Here is a 20,992-nt window from a genome sequence, read left to right on the forward strand (position 1 = left end):
GATTTCACGGAGCACCGGAACGATTTGCGAATGGCAAAATCCGGCATTCGTATTTTAGTCTGCAAAAGATCGCCAAACGAACGTGAGGGTTCGGAAGCGTCGTCAATTGTTCGCGAATGTCGTTTTCACTTCGGCGAGAATTTCAAAAAAGTTTGCAATTTTTTGCGAACCTTTTCCGCACACTTGGTCGTGATTTGCTCGTGAATTGTTCTCGAAAGTGTCTTTAAAGCCTCGTCATATGCGCAAGACCTTCGCAAGACACGCGCGATGTTCGCAAAATGTTCGTGAAACCCCAAACAGACTCCGAAACTTTGGAGAATGTCTCGCGTATGTTACGCGAAATCTGCGAAGTTTTTCCGATCATTTTACGACGTAATTGCAAACTGTTTGCGTACCTTTTGAGACATTCTCGCGCTCACGAACGTTTGGCGCACATTTGGAGGATGTATGGCCTATACGTTTTCTACAAATAAAAATCGTAACATACATCTAAACATCAAACAATTATTAACAACTATAGTAACAAAAGAAATTAAAGACTAGCAAAGAGAAACAAATGTTTGATATACAAAAAAAAATCGCAGAATACACTTAAAATGAATCTAAAGTAAATAAAATTTCATTTGAACTATAGATATTATGTGTTGGAGGAACTGCAAAAAAAAATAAAATGCTTTACTAATGGAGATAGGTCCTAGGAAAAAAAAATGTAGGCAAGCGCACGATAGAGAAATGAGAGAAAAAGAAAGGAGAAATAGAGGAAAGAAAAAATTCAACTCAAGACAGCTTCCACCTCTCCTTGGGTACATTTTCTCCCATGATTATTGAAAATTTTTCGTTCGCATTTCTGTCGCGTGTTCTTTGTGTACGTAACATGCTGTATTTTAGCAATGCTACACACGACATTCGCACATACGTCGTGGAAACTTCGCACAAATTGCGCAAGAATAGTTTTCGGTTTCATTGTCGGAACACATTCGGAGAAAAACTTTTCCGAATGTTGGATTTTGTCATTCGCGTCCTTCGCAAATCGTTCGCGTGCTCCGTGAAATCCCACCCTTATTTTTTTCTTTCTTTCTTCGTTTCTTTCTTTCTCTCTTTAACTTTTTACCTTTCTTTAAATTATGCACAACTTTTATCAAACAAATCATCAAAAACTGCTTATGATTTGAATAATACAACTGGATGGTGTGAACTTGTTAAAAAGTATTCCTTTACAAGACTTCTATTTACCTAAGGGTCCATGGACCTGTCGTGTCAGGAAATATTCGATCGCCTCTGTGTTGGCAAGTTAAAGGAAACGAAGGGAAATCCTAGATATTAGAGTTTTACTGCCTTCATGCCAAGTTACTATATTGAGTCTGTTTTTATTCCTAATTGTTTGTTAGCTAATATTGACGAAAGACAGATATGCGTGTCAAGACCATGGATGTACTCTCAAAGAGGTCTGTACAGGCTTAGACTTCCTTGAGCTAACACCTTAACACAAAATTCTTCTCATACATATTGTTTGTTAAAACTATAGCAAGGATAAAAGGCTTATCTTACAATCATCTTGGTTTGATGTTGCTATTCTAATACACTTTAAACCTTGTTTTGTACGCTGAAATGTCCTCAGCTGCTAGCTCTGGTAAAATGTGTGTACATATAATTATACTGTAATGATGATGTAGGTTTACAAGAGGTATATTATGAAATAGCTTTACGTGTCGTGTGAGTGTGTGTGCGCGCGCGTGTGTGCGCTTTATAGGTTCAACTAGAAACTATCTGTTTTGTCTGAATGTATGATTGTTGCTTGTTACAAATGAATAGCAAATTGTCATTAGTCGGAGGAAAGATTGTTGTCGCTAATGTGCAATAAAATGAGGTGTTTTTTTACCATACAGATACAAGTGGAAATGAGATTTGTACGTTTTCATAGGCCCAAGTTGAATATCAAGCCTATTCTTTGCAAGTAAGAAATCAAGATGATGTCTATAAAACACCGGAGGCAATTATAAACTTTGCAGTGATATGTCAAATTGATATACAGTGTATAGGGCTTCCTTGTGTAGAATAATATGATTTTATACATATACAGCCACTATCATCCTATAATTCTGAAGCATATGCAACAACACGTAATCCAGCTGTGGTAATGAAATGATGATAATGTGTCGATTCACAAATTTTTCGTCATCGCATTATTTCTTTCACTAATACTCTCCTGCGTGCGTCCTTCATAATACAGATATAGACATGATAATTAGTCTTTATCGTTTAGGGTTTTTTTCTAATCACAGGGAAACGCTACCTCTGAGAAGTCATCCGAAGGTGGAACCGGACGGTTTACACCAGCAAGCGACAAAATGAATGGCCTTGTTACCATGGTTATTATGAAAATGAAGTTCTAAATGTGACCCTGCATCACAAAACGAACTCAAAATCGCCAGACATGAAATTTTAGTTAAGAGTATGTTCTGAAAGAGCAGAATTTGAGCTTTAAAATGAAGTATAACTCAAATCAAATGTACTCTTCTAACCTATTTAAATATTGGAAAGAAAGCACACACTCGGGAAAAGTGTAAACTGAGAAAAGAGGCTCTGAAGTACAGTGTCTATTCAAGCGCTAAATTTTTATCAAGACGTGCTGGCTGTACTATGAATGGAACAAAAAACAGGATGTAAACCACTAGAGTAACAACAATGAAGGGATTATAAGATTAAACTGAAATTGAGCATGCCTTATTGACACATTCTGTCCATAATCAATGCCAACCGTGTGTAAAAGGTTTTTAAGACATGATAAGGGGACTCTAAAGAAACACCTAATCACACTTTTCTACCAAAAAACTGTTCGAGATAAACTGCTTAAAAACACATTTTCCTGATCATTTATGATCCCAAATTTTAGCATAATGTAGAAGAAGACTTGCTCTTTCAGAAAATATAGAAAGTCAAGATCGGCTAGGTTGACCCATTTCACCTATTTTCAATCCTCACACAAAATCAGTGTGTGCGACTTTTTGTTCGTTTTGTGATGCACGGTCACAAATGCTTGTAAGAAACACAATTGATAAAAAGGTTGATGAAAAGAAACAAGAACAAAATCAGTTGTTGAGAATGCCGGAAATGGATGACCCACCCCTTAAAGGTTGTTAAAGCTATATATCAAGTATCCGTTGTGAAGCATGTCACTTAATAATTCTGTCGTTCGCTTTTTCGTGACCCATCAACTCTATATCTTTGACGCATTTTTAAAATACGCTTTGCATAAAAACCACATACTGCTATGACTGTTCAATGGAAGCTTCCTGTAAGATCGAAAATTATTTCGACAGACACTTGCAGATAATGGACGTTAATCAACCTCATTCAATATGTAATCGTCATATGCGTTGTTCAATTCGATTCAGTGTTGTGAAATGATTATTTTCCATATAAAGGCTCGACGTTTTTATACTACATGCCAAGTTTGAATTATGTATTATGCCAAATTAGTTTTTTATCAGAATAAAGCAATGATGTAGGCTCCTAGCGTTTGGGGCTTTTTTGTATGTGTGTAATTGCTCAATATTCTTTGTACAGCTTTTCGAAGACCAACCTTCGAAGCTTTTTTTTTTCGGTTTGAATGATTATTTTATACTCGCGGGGCAAAGCATGACAAACTTGACGATCCCTATCGTAAATGCGTTTTGTCTCTGTTATCTGTGAAGGTGTAATGATCAATAAGTAGATGTTTTCTATGTTAATTTGCTGTATATTGCTTTTCAAGTTTGACAAATTCGCTGAGCCAATGGAAAGTCAGATTTTATTGTTAGCGTCAGTGAGGCTTACTGATCTGTAACACCTTTGTTAGATCTAGTTTCATTCTTACTGGAAAGTATAAATAAAAATACCGGAAAGTCGACAAACACGCAGTCGTAAATGTGTGATTATTTCATTTTAGTTCATATTATGATTTCAGCTGCACGTTCAGAAATCCTGAAACACAATAAATCCTCAGAACATTCTAATTATATGCATCACCATTCTTTTCCCTCTTTCTGTCTTGTTCCCTATCTCATATCCCTTAATCTCTCCCATCCTGTCCTGCCCGTCTTCAATATTTAGACCATCTGTCTATCTAGGCCTATCTGTATCATGAACCGATTAACCATATGGATCATCCTGGTTCATTATTATACGTAGATAGAATGCAAGGGGATGTAGAAATCAATATGTATGCAGGATTATAATCTGGAAATATGAATAGGTGTGATGTGCATGTAGGTCTGGGCCTGTAAGTGTGAGCTATTCAGACTTCAAGTCGATTTCTTCTCACACATACCTTTACACACAAACACACAAGAAGACACAGCGCTTGACATGAATTTTTATGATGAATATAAGCTCGTGTTACAGCTTAAATTGGGATATCTGAACGAGTGATATTCACAGCAATGAATATATCACCCGCAATTCGAGCTTAATATGCATGTTCTTAATCATAAAGGATTTAGAATAAGACTTCATTTCCTCACGCAGTCTTCACTCTCTCATAGCTCATTCCTTCTCCTTTACCCTGTCTCCTCTGGCAATGAGACAATGAGACATTCCATAAGTCATCCCACATCTGTATGTTTCTGTCAGTGTTTCATACAGAAATGACCTCATTCTTCTTCAAGTCCGCTTTGCTCGGGATGGAGCAGAACGCTTAATATCCGCCGCTAATCCGACCCAGCGTCGGCCAAAAGCCGGCCATCGTAGGAGGCGACACTCTCGGGGAGAGATCTGACACGAACAGTGCCGCGCGCCCTGCACCCCCTGATCCCTTTGACCGAATTCGGAGATGGAGAGGGGGATCATCGCGATATTATGCAATCTGAATAATTGGTACACTATAAACAAGCGATGGCCGATCAGCTACGAGCACTAATCACGGACTGTGAATCACCATCAGGATGGAGACACCTGCAAGATCAAATCGCTGATGACAGCTTTTGACAATAATACATAAAAGTGGGTCAAATTAATGACGCGCTAGATTTGTTTTGATCTGTCCTGAATTCTTGCAGGAATCGAATCATCTGCAATTTTCTTTGATTCATTTTAGCATTTTTACTTTTTTTAGATATTTCTTTATTCTTTCTGTCACGTTAGATATCGGCGTTAGAATTTAGGATAAATGAACATCAAGCCAGACCTCCATTACCAATGCTGTTCGGATATCATTGTCTTCATCTTTGACTATTAATTATGTCTATAACTTACATTTGAAAATAGAAGTAGAAGTGCAAGTAACGGAATTCGTAGTTAAAAGCGCATATAGCAATTTCATGTAGTTGATTCATTACTACTGTGGACAGATGAATGACTCATAATCTTTGGTGCTGTTTTCTCTCTTGTGTGCGTCTTTGTTTTTTCGTGCCACTTATTCATTTATCATTTCAAGGGTCTACAAATGAAATTGTTGTTTGCAAATGAATTCTTGAATGATAAGCTAATAAAAGTGTTAAGTTTATGATTTTTTTTTCATCTCATTATCATCAAAAAACACATGTGCACAATGTAAATAAAAAGAAAGAGATATTAACATATAAGTTTTCCAAAAAGCAGGGCACATTAAGATTTTGAAGAAGATTAAAGGAATGAAACATTTAAGGGATAGATAATGATATTTTGGGGATGGCTACCGTCAATCGTCACGCCGTAACGGGGAAACAAAGACACCCCGACTTCAGTTGCTGTAGTTCTTATCGAAATTTTTGATTTTAAAAGTTCCTATCGAAGGTTGAAATGGCTTAATCATTCCCTCAAAATTACTTGTAACATCTAATAGCGTATAGCGCATCTAGCAAATATGCGTATCACACATTCATAACACAAATTTATAAAGGGAACCTTAACACGGTATGCTAAGAAATGAAAATTTGCATCAATCACAATCTGTAGTTTCGTATATAAGCTTTGTATACTTTGAGCAGCACACGTGCTGTCTATGTGCTTATAGTGTAGTAGCATTAATCTTCGCCATTTCATCATCTTCTCTGACCCTCTTTAGAGGTCCAAAATACCGCCAAATATGACCCAACAAGACTATAGTTTGATCAAAAAACGTTTAAAGCTTACGAATCTTCATAACATGCTCATTTTGCGCTGGAAAGCAACATTCTCTCCCGCGTTTTGAAAGATATGTTGTGCTGTTTTCAACCTTTGTTTTTTCGAATTTGCGTTCTCGCTGTTTCTCTCATTTTCACCGCATAGCCCACTTTATGTATTTTCCGCATCATGCATCTCTGGCGCATGAATTCCACAGGGAGCTGTGCCAAAAAAGCGAAATCCTTACGGTTTATTTGATGTCTTCTCGGATAGAATATGCTGAAGACGATGAATGCAGACACATCGCCTCTCGGGAGTCTGTGTCAAGAAAAAGAGCAAACTGCAATCAGCGACGAGCGACTCCTGGCGACGAGGGTGAATCGTTTAATTGGCAAATATTTCAGTAATATGATTAATCTTGCGAAAAGCCATTGCTCCCCCACCGTGCACACTATAGAATGGTCAGAAGGAGTAGATTATTTGTCCACTGAGAGAATAGATGAGGTATTGCGTGCTACTTGTGATTGACTAGAGGAGAAACATCAGAAAAAATATAATAGTTGTTCTCTTTTTTTTTATCTTATCGTTAAAAGACGAAGAAGCAAACAGGCAGATCCAACATTGTTTTTGAGAAATGGGATACATTTCACACACACTCAAATATTGAATCGTCTTGTAGATCGCGTTACCAAGGCAACCTTGAGTTCATTTCTTTTTCTCCTGGGCTTGATATTTCTTTAATCAAGAGAGATATAGATCGTGATCACCCTGAATTCTTTTTTGTCTTTTGCTCTACAAAAAAGGAGAATTAATCTACTTCTATATCAAACTTCGTTCAATAAAGTTAACGAGATTAAGAACCGACGGAAATGGAACTCCTTTAAAAGGTATAACAAAATCCTTAGATATCAAATAATGATTCAAAATTTTATATACTGAGTAGACAATATATAATTGCTGAGATAATCCTTCTCATCATGCTTATGAACTAAAAAAAGAAGTAAAAATTAATGGACTAATTCTTATCGATGTAAAGATTTTGATAATCCTCTTGTCCCCTCTCGCCTCCCCGTCTATCTGTATGTCTTTCTCTCCCTCTCTCTCTCTCTATCTATCTACAAATCCCTCTCTCTCTCTCTCTCTCTCTCTCAATCTCGTGGATGTTCGTTATGAAAGAAAGTATCTCACATTTATATTAACAAGACGAAATTTTTCTAATGCCTCAAATCAGATTCTAAACCTCAAACGCTTTGATAAAGTGGTCATTGTATTTCGATAACTTCGATTTTATGGAAAGTCTATTTGACCTTCTAACACTCTTTTTTTTCCGTTGCCTATCTTCAGAGCTGTTCATTAAAGATACAGAGGATATAGCGCTTTACTGGTTCTCCTATCTTTATTTCAGGTAACATGCTTTTCCGAAATCTGATATTGGGACGAAGTATGAATGCTATATATTAAAGCCAGTCATCGCAATTCAACCGATTGGGGCAAGGAGTCTACATAGGCGTGAAACTCGCAGGTTATGGGGGAGTCGGTAATCCGTTTACGATTGCGATCTGCGGCGCTTAAATTCAAAAAGGTCTTCAATTTCAGCATCAAGGATGACTCTTCGGAAATAAGTCATCTTTATGTCTCTATCCAGATTCATACTGTGATGAGCAGGGACGCCTTCCTGATGATAAGATAATCCGAGACGCTTTCAAGTACACATGTCACCTCTTGAAGTTTTCGGTCATCCAAACAGATTAAACGCAGTGCTGATAGGATCCATTACATCTTTTTCTTCCCGTCCTCATGAGTAAAATGCGGGGCAAGCCACGGGTAAGATGGCAGTCTGTTGATTACGATATTAGAGGAAGGATCATCCTCCCTGAGAATGTTTGCGTGAATTTGATTCGTAATTCTTCGAGAGACAGCTTTTTGGTTCTTCTTCTAGCCGCTTCTTTGGTCATGTACAAATTTCTCGGAATATTAATTGAGTGTATTGTCGGCATTGTTTGTGTGTTGCTATGGCAGCGCGTTTTTCTTTGTTTGTTGTATGCTATCTTTGTACAGTCCGATTTTAGATTCTGCATGACGCAGAATGTACACTTGGCATTAGAGCAATTGTGAATTTCAAATTTCAAGTTGTACAAGACCACACCTGTCACTGTGGAGTGGTAGAAAAACAAAACTAAACAAGGTGATATGATGTGGTATTTCTTTGAATTTACAGGCATCATCTCAACGTAAGGTCAAATATCAACCATCAAACGCCACGCTGCATGTCTACTTTTTTTTCTCTCTCTTTCCTCGCAATGCTTTGTTTGCTAACCAAAGTCACTTGCATCTCACCATTTATTCTGTATTCTCTGCTCCCTCGCTAAACCAATCGAGGCCGAACCCATCCTCACATCTCGCCGGGGCGTCAGGGGCGATATTGCCGATCAGATGCCGAGAGTTGACTCGGGCTAATTAATGTGTGCTGAGTTGATAGGCTGATGCGCAAATGAGACCTTAATCTAATGCTTTTCCTCTTGGCATCGGCCGGCGTTGCCTCCGCCTTGACGCCCGACTGGTCGGGTACAGTTGTCTCAGGGAATTTGGAAAAACAAACACGACTGCTTTTAGAGTTCACGCCACTCGGAAAGGGAAAGACAGCCTGATCATAAAAGCCACGATGCTGTGTTCTCCCGGTTTGATGCCGGAGAGGGAGAGAGTGCAAAAGCGGCGGTAAAAAAGCAATGCGGCTTTTAAACATTGTTAAACACAAACCCACAGTCCGTGATAGTTCAGGATATGTGAGTGAACCTTAATTTGGTGAAAACAAATAAAAGTAATACAGAAGTACATGAACAATCATACAAGAATGCAGTTTTGATCACAATAAAAACGAAACAGAATTCTACTCCGTTATGAATATTGCGATAATATCTTTAACAAAGAGCAGCGAACTTTAGAGCAAGAAACACTTGCATAAATAGATTATCCTCTATAAGAGTGACAAATAATTATACGAAAGGCTTAAAAATCTAAATAATCATTATGTTTCGTTTAAATAGAAGTATACACATTTTAACAGAATTAAAATGCTATATACACAAGACAATATGATATAAAGGAATACAAGAATAAAACAAAAAGCAAAAGTGAATGCAGCTGACACTGTGTCATCATGGAGAACATTCTTTTTTTGCAACGACATAAACGAATATGTTTGCTGTTTTCTATTTCAATCAATGGAATTCGAATCGCATTCATCATATTTTTTTTGTGCCTGTAATTGTTTACGGTTACTATTGTTTATGCCCGCGTAAAGGACAGAGGTCTCTGAACAAAGTATTTGATTTTACTATACTGTGCCTTTTCTACTTATTACCAGTGACACTGACTCTTTTCGTATTATAAAAGTTTTCCTCAAAAAGCACAAGAGACAAAACTTGTCACATATTCCTTATAAACGGCTCAGCGTTCGTGGCATTATCACTGCATTTTTTATCATTACTTTGCACTAGGGCAAGATTATGTCAAGGTACAGTAATAATGTTTTCCTTTCCCCATATCAGTTTGTAGGCAATGGCGCACATATATATAAGAGCGCCCAATTAAAAAAAAAATAAACTCCACAGCACGAACGTTACTGGAATCGCTTCTTTGTTGACCACTTAAAAGCATTACTTGAGCCTCGTTGGCCATTTTGAATGGGCGATGAATTCAGCCTGACGTTCATTGGGTTGACTTTTCAATGTTGGAATTGAGCAATATGGCAACCTTAATGGGATTCCAAGGCCGATATCGAGAGAAATCTAGGTCCGTGCAATATTAGGTTATCACGCACTGCGCATGCTCAATGGCAGTTTACGTATTTCCATATACTCTCCAAACACTGTTGACGGCACATTATTTCATGAGCGTAGGGCTTCCTGGATTATGTGAAGATGAGTATTACATGGAGCCACATCATCATTATGATATCGTGTTTATCTTTGCATAATACTTGCCGATGAAAGCAACAAAAAAAAAATTGTAGAAGACCACAAACTACCTTACTTTGATGGACTTCCATTTTTTTTGCTCATATTTCATTTGAAGCAAAAAACAAAACAAAACAAATTGAACATTGTACCATCCATCAAAACGCATTCGAAAATAATCAAACTTTTCATGTTTTCATGTTTCTCTAACATACAATAGATCAAAGGTGCAAGGGATGAATTCTCTAAACGCTAATATAGTGCTATTAAGAATATTGGTTCTCAATGTCCCTTAACTTAAAAAAAAATTCTAGGGAGAATATACAATATATTGTATTGTACGAAAAGAGATCAACAAACCATGCATGATTGTACTGAGAAAGTTATTAGTAATTCACGAGGGGGAAACGCGAGAGAAACACACCATGAGTACAAGGAATTCAAACAGATAACACCAGAATCTTCATTTTAGCCATTTTCAAGGACACAATACTTATCCCCTTTCCATTTGTCGAACGGAATCAAATGTCTAAGGCATTTTTCCTTTTTTTTTTCTTTATGGAGCACCAGATTATCATCATCGTTGACTTCTAGTAGTTGTTCTCACTTTCACTTTGCCGATTTTCATCTCTTTCCATTTCCTTATTTTCCTCTCTTGTTTACGGCATCTAAGCTCCTTGGGAATATAAGAGGCGAGGATAATCACCGGTTTGTCCGCCCGATTAGATGAAATCAAAGCATATTTTCCGACGGGCTTGAATCCTCTCATCCTCATCACTTGATGAGAGAGAAAAAGGTGAGCACGAAGTCGATTGAAATATTGGACACCTGACGGATTCAGACAGGCTAACAAAAAAAAAAGGCATCTCAAGCAGCGTCAATCAGGTCCGAGAAATCCGTCAGCTTGAGTTCATCCCGGAACTTTTTTTTTCTTCCCGACGTACGCGTAAGAAGAATATTTGGTATTATAGATATTGAATATTGATTTGAAGACGCTATCGCAACAACTTAAAGGCTGGGTTGTTTATATCTTAATTTCTGGTTAATCTAAAATCCACATGGTTTCTACTAATTGAAATTAAGAATTTAGCAGACTCTCTCTCTCTCTCTCTCTCTCTCTCTCTCTTTCTCTTTCTTGTAGATTGTCTTCAGTTTCCTTGTTTTCTTTGGAACCTACAAATGTATGTCGTACAAGCTTTTATTCGACCAGGCTTCACTACTTTTTTCTATTGTACTCAATGTTGTACAATTGTTTAGTCTAATCTATTCTTCATTTCCTTAACTTTATATTATGTAATACAACAACAATCGTCAATGACTTGCATTTCATTTTAATCACTGACATATTTGTTTCACCTTTTGTTCGTTTCATTTGACGAATAAAAAAGACCATCGTGGATATAAACTCAGAACTCAACTCATGATAAATATAACAATAGTTAAGTCTTCACATACATACTATATTGATATACGAAAATTTCATAATCTAGCGTTATCAGTTTTCTATTGTCATATTCAAAGATATTTATCTAAAGTGGGTTTTTTTTTCTCAATTTATCTAACATTTATTTCTTTGTTTAAAGACAGGACTTGTAAACTGAGTTTTGAATTTCCATCAGACAATTTTTGCGGATAGAACGCTGTAAAGTAATTGTGGTAAGATGTTTTGGTGCGATATATCTTGAATCATTGTATTGAATTATTGCATTAGTCTTCCATACACTCAATGAAAGATACCAAGGTAATACTAAAAAAAACAATGTGCAAGATATGTTACGTTAACGGGTATGTTCTTTAAGAAAACAGGGTCGTCGAAAGGCGAAAATCCCACCAACTACGTACCAGATGGTTACCGATGTTCCCTACCCCACTCCACGCCTTTTAGCGGTACGAGGATTGCCCGCCAGACACAGCCAATTAGGCCAAACAAAAGATGCAACGAGCGGGGCCGACACGGGAGAGTCGCTACCGTTGGAGCCCCGCCTGGCCGGCCCACGTACGATCAGAAGCAATCAGACGGGCATATGTTGGCGGTAAGGCGCAGACGGACGTGTTTTCCCGCTCTGCGGATATTTCATCCTTAAGGTGTCAGGGCAAAGAGAGCTTCATTCTTTTCTCTTTTCTCACGTGACCGTGATGCGCTAGCATTGTATTTTAACCACAGGCGCATATTATGAAGCGTCGTCTCTCTCATGGTAATTTCCTTGATTTGTTTATGTTTTTAGAGCACGACGTGCATTCGTAATTCGGGACTCGTGATAACGAGCAATGTAAGTTGCCCCATGTATACCATACGCGCATTCTCGCTACATGCACGCATCATTCATGCCCCCCCCCCCCAATTTTCTTTTTCTTTTTTTCGGCATTGATGTGAGATTATTAATTACATTGATCGGCAGTTAAATAGATATTAAAAGAAACCCCAGCAATGTCCAGTTCAGCTCAGTTCAGTTCAGCTCATTTCATTTCTGCAACTCTTTCGAAGTACAGAAATATAAAGGAAATGATGAATACAATTGTAGATTTTTTTTTTAATGTTATGCAATGATATAACGAATTTCAAGACATAAAGCCTAAAAGAAAATGGTTATTTCAATGGTTGATTTGGGTTTTTTTCCAAGTATACTATATCAAGGACAAATCGTTTATCATGACATTGTTCAATATTGTATTTTGTTTTCTTGTAGTATGATCATAACTTAAACTTGTCATAGGCTCTGTCAAAAAGCGCAAAGTTGCAAGACGAGACAATGTTAGAACAAAAACAGCTCTTCACCCACCCCTCCTCTAAAAATAAGAGTAATGCATTTTTTTTTAACATTACAAAACGTTATAATGATTATGATATTTGCAATGTCCTTAGACGCTCTCCTGTCGAGAGTTGCCAAGATGACAAGAATATATAATCGCTCTTTCTTGCTCAGTAATTCGTTACGTTGTGGCGCATTTCTTTCACATCTGTTCAGGTGTTGTTGGTGAACGACGCGGTCACGGAGTATGCAGCCGTGCTCGAATGACGTCAAAATGCGCGAGCGCTGACTCCCAGCCACGAGATCGACGCGTATTAACCCACGTCACGTACGCGTGCTGTAAGCGGTCATGCGCAATTAGGCGGGAATGAAAATATCAATATCGTCTGGTCGCGATCCGCCTCAGTGTGTGTCTTGACAACCCGGCAGCATCCAAGAGGGAGCGAGTTTCCCGAGATAGTGAGATTGGTTTGCTGTCTCACGTTCACTCGGTTTCTCATCTTTAAGCCTGGGAATATCACTAGAATGATCTCCATATGGATCTGGTGTAGACCACAGTCGACGAATATAGATGCCATATTTTGGTAAGTTTTGATTTCCTAGCTGCGTCATAATTTATGCACATTTCATACCTCACAAGATTATTTTCAAAAATCAAGAATTCATAGTTTAATAAGAGTGTTACGAACGTTAATTGTAAGCATTCATTGCAATATTCTTTGGCTGATCTACTACCAAAGATGGAATTTCGTGACTACAGGACTTTCATTTCAAGCTGACATACTAATGCTTCGAATTAGGCTACCAAGGTAAAATTTCAAAGTCGAGTAATATGTATATAGTTATATATATATATATATATATATATATATTATATATATGTTGTTATTCTTATAGAAATGATAATGATAATAATAGTAATTATCATTATTATCATCATTAGTGTTTTCATGTATTCATTTGATGATATTTGGATTATCTTGTTATCCATGTGAACATTGTCCTCTGTGTTAGGTTCAACGAAGGCTGCGTTTATCATCTTTCCCCTGTTTGAAACGGCTTTTGAAAGCCGTTTCCAACGCCCTTTAGAAACGGCTTGCAAAATAGTTGCGTTTATCAACTCATCGCGAACACGAAAACTGGCCTGGTCAATGCGCAGCTGCATTGCGCATTTTGGTTCGTAACCGCAGTACAAAGCCGTTTCAAAACAGCTTTGCGTTTATCTCGCTTCAAAGGGCTTCTTAAAACAGGTTTCTGGAAACCTGTTTCGGAAACCTGTTTCGGAAAGCACAAATTTGCGGTATTTCCGAACCCCATAATCAAAACAGCTTTGCGTTTATCATCTCGTAAAAATTCCCTGAAAGCCGTTTGGCAAACCTGTTTCTGCCGAGAAAAAGAGCTGATAAACGCACTCAAAATCTATTCAGATACTTACCAACAGCACAATGATGATACAGCTACCTATAGTCAAGTTGTACATGCCACCACCCTGGCAACATTCAGAGAAGCTGCTCTCTCCTGTATTACAACCTTGCAGCCTTCTTGTCGATCCCTCATCCTTTAAAGAAGGATGCGTTCAGATTTTACTTGCACAGCGCACACTTTTATTGTAAATAGAGATCACCACCGTGGCACCTCCCAATGGCACACACGTGTAGTTCATCCCAGTATAGCTTCTTGGAGCTGCGAGAGGGATTACAGTATCAAGTATCAAGTATAGCTGGATGTGTTTGCGTGTGTAAGTAAAAGAGTAAAAGTAGAGGAAGACAAATTGAAGAAACTCACTCCTGAACCTGAACCTTTACCCCTCTGAATAATATCTTTCTTTCATAAGTGAAAGAGTAAAGATTTTTTTTTTTTTTTTGGGGGGGGGGACTTGCTTAGTTTCTTGTTGTTGTTTTTTGTTTGTTTGTTTTTTGTGTTTTTTTAAGAGTTGTCTCTGTCTCTAACCCCATACGTATACTTCGAATTTAATCATTATTTCCGTGAGAACAAATTTTGATAGCTTTATGGGGGATTGAATATGTTTAGCGCCGTATAAAAACGAGAAGCGTTTTCGTTCTTTCTTTTTTATTATTTTCTCATCTACGTGATACTTTGTCTGTCTGAATCGGTTACATTGTGATGTTAGAACAAAGATGGCCATAAATGATCCGACATACTTGTGCGCAAATGGGGAATGTACGCACTCAAGAAAGTAAAATCAGCTTGACATATATTATTACGTGACTGGAAAAAAAAATAACCTCAAGGGTATGTGTCTATAACGGTATAATCCAGATATGCACATGCGTAAGAATAATATGAGGTTCCGTGCGCAAAAGAATATCTGCTAGTAAATTACCGAACGTTGACTGTCCAAGAACGTTGTGCCACATAATGAAGGATGCGAAAATAATACGGTTATCACAGGACATTGCAACAACGTAATAAAATTATATATATATATATATATATATATATATATATATATATACGTGTCTAAAACTCTCTTCTATTTTTTAAATTGATCAGTTTTCGATTTAAAATCATTTACAGTATTTGCCTTATAGTGACGGCTATAGTGTTTGTTAGTTGATGAGTTTTAAAAAAATGGACAATGACGTAAGCGACGTGACAGTCACGTATGGTTATGGACATGATTGTCTTTCTGTGAAGTACAGGGTGAATACCTCGTTTAATGTCGTACCGACGTTGAAAGGACCACAACATTCTTAATATTTCCGTTACCGTTTTCAGAGAATTTGTTTTATTTCTTCACTTGCCTGCATGGTTTCCCTATTTAAATGTAGAAAATAAGAAATCCCTCTAAAAAAACATTGATCGCCACTTGTTTCAGGTCAATAAAGATTTAAATGACTTCGTTTTTGCTATAACAGATTCCATAGTGTCTTAAATTCACTGAAGCGTCACTGCTATGAAATCTGCTTTAGATTTCAGTCTCATGTAAGGTTATAGTTATATCAACGGATTTATAGGCAGCTGATGGTATTGTTGTTGGGTGACTTTAACCAACTCTCTTCCGATGGCAGTGTATGCGAAATTCCATTGCTTGTCACCTATGTTCGTGTATATCAGAAAGTATAACATCAAACTAAATGTGATGAGACAATTACATTTTGCATGCAAAGAGTTGTACTTGTTAAGGAGATGTTATTATGTTATCATTTTTCCAGCTTCAGAGATAACAATATCAAGGATTAAAAAAATGACCGCATACTGCACGCGGATAAACGAGGTTAAGCTCAAAATGTCTAACTTCATAATCATCATAGAGATTTTCAATTTCCTGTATTGCCACTAGTGTGATTACCTTGTGTTCGATCCCCACTTCATCATAATCATGTAAGTAATGTGCATTTCCAAATCTTTGCTAAAATTCCGACGAAATAATCTTTAACCATATACCCACTATTCCCTGAATTTTGAGCGTGCACTCAAGTCAAACATTAAGAAGATTTAAGTTCATTAAAACCGGTCCGCACTGCGTTTGAATTGTGAATGATGTTGCCATAAAGAAAAGCTGTTACAATATATGAATGATCTCTGAAAAGTCTTCAAATAGAAGTTGCTTTGAATAGATTTTATTTTCAAGATGAAAGTGAAATGTGAAATGATAGTCATCGGCATGTGTCCAAAATTTAGTTGACGTTTATATGACTTTATTTCTATCATAGTCACACACACACACACACACACACACACACACGCACGCACACACACTCACACACACCCACACACAAATGTTATCGAGAAGTACGAAATACAAAACAGAAAGCGGCAAGTTGGCAGTTTCGTGACAGGGACGCTTATGAAATATACATGACTGTAGTATTTGTTTTTTTAGACATACATGTAATAAAAAAGTATAACGAACATTTATTCATAAATTGGATCGCATACATTTCTTGATATTCCCAGTAAACTTCCTAACAAACCTCCCATGATCGATTTCTCTTTATCCAATGTAATTCAATACTTCTAATACTCTTTGTTAAAATTCGATAATGGTGCAATGACCATGATAATAACGATAATGGTGCAAAGAACGATAATGGTGCTATGATCATGATGAATTAATGAATGGTTTTACCAAAATGGAACCATGAACAAGTATACTTGGCATTGAGGATGATTTTACCTTACCTCTGAAATCATTTGCAAACTCTCAAAGGTAATGGAGCGTTGTCTGAAGAATAAACCTATTCAAGTAACATTTCGAAGACATGATTAATTCAAATTCCATAGAGACGACAACAACAACAACATTTTTTTTTTTTTTAACTGCGGGACGTATAGCGTGGGTTAGGTCATAATACCGGAAATAATGTAAGGGAATAGAGAGAGTGAAGGTGAAAATGCTGACGCAGTTTAGGAAAGAAGTGACGGAAAGATTAGTAAAAGTCAGAGGAGAATTCATAACAAAATAATCGCGATCGATAAAAGCCTCTGAAATCTTGCTTGTCGTAACGCCTGCCATGCTTTGTTGACAGAACTCCTGAGGAAAGAGCAAAACAAAACAAAACAGGCACCTCTTATTTTGATTTTCTTGCTCCAGCTACAAAATCATCAAGCATGCATCGGTGATTTGATAGATGAGGTACAAACACGTGTCGGTGTAGATTGTCCCAACATCTTTTGGGGTCTGAAGTTGGAGGCTAAACAATAGGAGGTGAAGACGGACCGTTCTACTGATTGTCTTCGTGCCGGTAGCTCCGGGGCCAGAAGGTGGCGCCGCTTCACCCACTACATACACACGCGCGCGGATGTATCCTGGTGCAGGAATAAAATGCAATTTGTCAAGATGCGTCTCCGATCTCGTTGGGTAAACATCGCGGGGTTTTCTTTAAATCGAAAAAAGGAAGGGTGGATATTTATTGTAACCATGCGTGGACAGATCGCTCGATTCGCCTCGATGTTTACTTAGTATTTCCTGTCAGAAGGTGATCGAAGATGCAGCCGAAAGGCTTTGGACATCAAGGTGACAGAAGCTATTTCCTTACTCCAGAAAGGGGAGTGAACGGTCAGGCGTTTTGTCTTATTATACATTTTGTCTTATTGATGCTCTTATTCTTATCCGAGACAGCATGACAATTTGAGCTAAGCTTAATTCTACTGATTTCTATTTTGCTAAGAAGTGGAGAGATCATCACCTTTAATTCGTCTTACAAGAAAGTAAAGTGGGTCTCAAAAGATTAGAGTTTTTCATTTGTTGCTCACCAAGAAACTTGAAATGCGCAAACGTTGAATACATTTTTTCCTTAATTCAAATCAAAGGGACATTTTGAAATGTTAGCTGGTACTTAATCTATACAGAAACAGAGGTTATGGGGAATCTTCATGGTTTGTTTATGATCATGGAGCTGTGTTGTAGCTCCATGATGATCAATGATCCGCCCTACCAGAGCTCATCGTTGCTGGCGTTCACCTGCTTTAAGGAAGACTGTAAGAAGACAAAAGAGAAACAACAACAAGTAGGTTCATGGGTAGGCAGATAGCTGGAAATACAGAAATAGATATGAAGTAGATAGATGGGTTTATGGATAGGAAGACGGTAAGAAGGGCGGATAAACAAGTATTGTATCAATAATGGATGAGCGAAAGAGAGAGAGAGAGAGAGAAATGAAAGTAGAGCTGGGGTAAAGAAATACACTGCAAAAAGTCCGGTGTTAAATAGTGAACACCGAGCTGGTGTTAAATTTTCGGTGCTCATTTATGGTGTTAAATTAACACCTACGGGTGTCATTTCCAAATTTTAAACTGTTTTTTAAAGAGTTTCTTAGTAACTGCACTTCTTGTTGATTTTTAATTTAAACAAGACGATCAAGAATTTTACATTAAAATACTAGATTTGTGAAAAAATGTGAAAATAAATTTACACCAAAGTAACACCAGCTGGTGTGGTCCCTTATTGAAGCTGGACGGGTGTTAAACCATTGATATTAACACCAGCAAATATCAAATCAACACCATGTGGTGTCATTTTTGAATTAACACCAGTACAGTGTCAAAATAACACCAGGTACAGTGTCAAATTAACACCACGAAGTGTCAGGTGAACACTTTTCAACACCATCACAGTGCATTTTTAACACCTGTGGGTGTGGTCCTTTATTGAAGTTTGATCGGTGTTCGATTTAACACCCGTGGTGTTAAATCTAACACCGATGTTTTTACAGTGTATAATTAAATATGCATAAAGATATAAACAACTTAAAGAAATAAATCGTCAGGAACATCAAAGTTGTGTGGATAGATACACGCACACACAAAAAAAAAACATGAGTGAAATGGGAAAAGGAGGGAAATATAAAGAGAAAAGAAAATGAGACCGTATGTGTGTGTGTGTGTCTGTGTGTGTGTATGTGTGTGTGTGTGTGTGTGAGGGAGAGAGGGAGGGTTAGAGGCCTATAAGAGGGCACATCATTAGATAAATTGTTGTTTTCATATAAGTCAGCCGAACGTATCACAACTCTCGTCCACAGGCAGGTGGCAGGCTTATGTATCTCTCAGTCCTGTGCCACCTTTTTTTCCTCCCTCATCTTCTCCTTTTGGGAAGTCTTGAAGCGGCCGAGATTTAGAGATTGGTCGGCGAGCTGAAGTGGCTGACACTAGCCAGGATCCTCGGCGGCGGAACTGTCATCGCTCCGATGACAGCAAGATGGAGCGGGATGTAGAGATCAAGATCTCTGCTGGCATGACAACAGCTGATGCCCCCGTTCATCAATTGCCCCGTGGTCTTCTCCGGTTGTCTGAGCTCTCAGGCAATAAGGGCAGCGCAAATTGCGTTAATGAAATCGTGAAATCGAAACTGAGGACACCATGCACCAAAAGAACAACACACACACACACACACACACACACACACACACACACACACACACACAGAGTGTCACATGTATAAATAAAATCATAATTATGTGAATGCCTTCGCGAGAGGCATCATTTCTTGAGTTGTTTTCACTGTGAAAAATGTGGTTTGTCTGTAAGTGTGTATTCATGCATATTTATATGTATCTGTACGTATGTAGGCCTATACATGTGTGTGTACATTATCATATATACATATGTGTGTGTGTGTGTGCGCTCGCGCGCGTGTGTGTGCATGTGTGTGTGTGCACTTATGCAGTGTATAGTTAATTGTACATTCCGGTTTTCTACCATCCTGGCCATATTCAGTATGCGGTTATTATTATATCATGTGGACGAAAAGGTTCACGAAATGACGACATTGCCAATGAAGTTATCCCTATTTGTATCACACTGTTACATTCCTGCACTTTGTAACTTCGTCATCTCACCGTGAGATAGGGCAAAAAAAAAACCAATAATAACAACAACAAAATCAAGTGAAATTCATTCACTAAAATAAATGCTCCACGTTACCTGTAATTCAGAGTAGCAAGAAATCCATAATTCCTTTACGAGAACCTCTTGGATGATTGTCATTCAACTCCGATACTCACAGCACCATTGTGTTTTTTGTGTCAACACAGGCTGTTTTGTAACTCCCTTGCAAGAGTACGTGTAATATCATGAATCTTTGCCTTAGTATAAACCTTAGGGGGAATTATCATGATTTGTTACTATGTACAGAATATGAATATATTACAGTTAAAGGTGTTAGATACTTTTGTCACGAATGTAGCTACCTTCTTGGTGGAGGAGCGTGCAGTATTGATTCGTTCATAAACACAATATGATTACATGAAGACACAATATTTCAAATATATACATCTGTAAATGAATTGTTGTAATGGTAGTAAAATTAAAACTAAGTTATGTAGAATCAATTAACGTTGTATTTTATCATTTAATACATGGGTAAAATGGAAAGAGGTTAAAAATGAAGGGCACTGCTTAAAAACTTATTTTGTTTGTTGCAGCCCCTCAGGGAAAAAATAACGATCAAAGCAACCCTTGCTACTCTTGTGCCGCTCTACTTAATCTCAATTATTTGACCGGAAAAGTCGAGTTGGAGAGTGACGAAACAGAAAAATTGCCTTTCGCCTCAGGTTAAAACGGGTGCACCTCACGAGTTCGACACCCACGCGTCATACAGCCTACGAGCTAGACACGTGAACAAAGGCCTACGAGCTATACCGTCCATGAGCTATACATTACATCGTGCGGCTTAATGAACGTGATGAAGAGCTCATGGAACTTTTATGCCTGGTGTCGAGCACGTGGGCCTTATTTGCCTTTAGTGTCAAGTTCGTGGGCATT

This window comes from Diadema antillarum, unplaced genomic scaffold (assembly GCF_040938485.1).
Source record: "Diadema antillarum isolate AM-2024a unplaced genomic scaffold, OU_Dant_1.0 scf00000055, whole genome shotgun sequence".
Classification (NCBI taxonomy): Eukaryota; Metazoa; Echinodermata; class Echinoidea; order Diadematoida; family Diadematidae; genus Diadema; species Diadema antillarum.